We start from the raw sequence: 2,584 nt of genomic DNA, 5'->3' as shown, positions 1-2,584 counted from the left end.
CGATTAAAAAGTTATTCTTAAAAGTGTATGTAATTAAGTATTGTTATTTAGTAGAATGACAATAGTATTAAGACTATTGTGTAAGTTAACTAAAGACCACATTTCACGTGTAATAGATATAATATATCAAGTCGAGACACAAATATAAATAGTAAGAGTAATATTTTTATGGGATAGACCCACTATGAGAAGACTTTGTAATACTTATGCAATTGGCATGAGTGTTTCTTCTAGGAACCATATTAAAGTAGTTCTTTGACTTGAAGTCATTATGATTTTTACATATAGAAGTTGTAGGCTTTAACACTATCAAAAATTTGAAATTCAAATGGAATTTGAATTTCAAATTCTTTGGCCACCACATGCTAGCTCATGTGCAAATCCAATTTCATTTAGGTTACATTTAGACTTAATTTTGAGGTCATTTGGGGCGAATCAAGTACAACCCACCTTAAGCTAGCACATGTGCACAAAATGCATCTCAAATTAAACATAAATATGACCTAATTTAACTATCTTTACCTAATTAAGTTTTTTTTCTATCAAAATCTACTCTAATGACTTAAATACAACGACCCAAATATCCTAAACATTAGGAAATAATAAAAAAAATAAAATAAGCCTATTGGATACCAAAATACCTAAGGCTCATTAAACCCAAATACAAACCTATAAGCCCAAGGTTCAAAAACTCTAATCCTAAAGCTCAAAATACAAGACTAAGAAAAATACTATCTAAACTAATTAGCCTCTACTCTAACATAAACAATATATCAACAAATGACCCATGTAAAGAGTAACTTGGACCCACCAAATCCACTAAATTCTGAACTAGTCAAGTCCTCATATATCCTCCTGGTCATGGCTCTGATGGTTGAACCTTTGATCCATGCTCCTCCATCAGCTTCTATATACCAATTTTTGGATTACTCGAGTGCTTTTTCACTATAGTATTGTTGAAAAATCATCTCTAGCACTGGAGCACAACTTTGTTGGCGTTGAGCACAACTCTATTGGTCTTGAGCACAATCGTGTCAGTTGAGCACTTATTGCATGCCAAACACGAACATGTTGATCGAGCACAACTTTGCTTCCTATTGAGCATAATCTTCTTGTGGTGAATATGGTTGAGCGAGATTATTTTTGAACATGGTCATGTTGTTTTAATTCCTTTTTAAACTCATACATGTTATATTTTGTTGCATCATTTTTAATGAACATAAATAATAAAGAAATATCATTATTATTTGTTATAAATGAATAGTTTTGTGGTTATGACATTAGTTTGTTGTTTTTCTTTTAAATATAGTTTTTTCATGGTATCATTTTTAATTTAAATAGCCCCGTGTGTCGTGATTTATTTTAGGTGTCTTGTGTGTAAGTGTTAGTGATTTTATTTACTAAAAGTACAATCGCACTTTATCGATGTTCTACAGGTCTTAGCACAAGATGTGTGGAATTAAAATTTTGGTGTTGGTAGAGCTACGGAATATAATGAGTTCAATCGATTTTAGAAGAACAATCCACTTGCCTTTAAAGGAAGCTTGAATTCTAATAGAGCACAAAACTAATTAAGGGAAATTGAAAAGATTTTTTCAGTGATGGCGTGTCCTAATAGATAAAAGGTAGCTCTCTGTATAATTTATCACCAAGATAAATTATTTTAGTTATGAAAATTAATTTAAAACCGAAAAATTACAATTTTGCACTTCTTTTTTTTAATTTCCACTAAAATATTTATAATTAACTTGTACAAATTTAAAAAAATTGTTAAACATTTAAATGTAACATAGGACATTATAATACTTTGAAATTAAATCATTTTAATCATGATATTAATTTTATAATTGAAACTACCATTTTGGCCTTTATAAATATAATTGTCCATTAATTAACCATAACTAGTCTAGATTAAGTTCTTTTTAGTACAATTCTTTGTTCTTACTCTAATAACACTTAATTAATCACCTTTAACTCTTAAGCCTAAGTTAACCCTACTGTATTAAGATATGAAAATTCATTTTGGTCAGTGTTTTGGGCAAAGGTACATTTTTTTCCTCAAGTTTTGAGACCTAAACTTTTACTTGATCCTTTTAATATTTGATTGGGGTTTATAAGGTAAAAAAATTTAGTTCTGTCCAGCAGCCCACACAACTCATCTAGAACGTCCAGGGGATTCTAAATATGGCCATGGTCCATGACTAAACTTTTGAAGTCTCTGTCTTGTCAAAAATTAAAGCTTTGCATTTTTTTGAGATCAAATCTTTTCCAAACAACACCAACGAATAAAAATCACCAATATATATATATATATATATATATATATATATATATATATATATATATCAATCTTTATGAGAACAACATAAATACAGCAAGAGCACAGTGGCAGTAATTTTTAGCTCAGGCCGAAAAGATCAAAAGATGAAAGCTGACTAAACTAAATGCAAGAAAAAAAAGTGAATGCCAGAAAGATGACACAACAACGAAAACCGAGAGAAAAACAACTGTAAAAAACATCTCACCAATGGGTTAATGATACCGTGTTGTGGGGGAAAGGGTCATGTTAATGAAATCCGAGTGA

This window comes from Cajanus cajan, chromosome 3, assembly GCF_000230855.2.
Source record: "Cajanus cajan strain Asha chromosome 3, NIPB_CcT2T_4, whole genome shotgun sequence".
In the NCBI taxonomy this organism is placed as follows: domain Eukaryota; kingdom Viridiplantae; phylum Streptophyta; class Magnoliopsida; order Fabales; family Fabaceae; genus Cajanus; species Cajanus cajan.
This window is presented reverse-complemented; position numbering follows the sequence as displayed.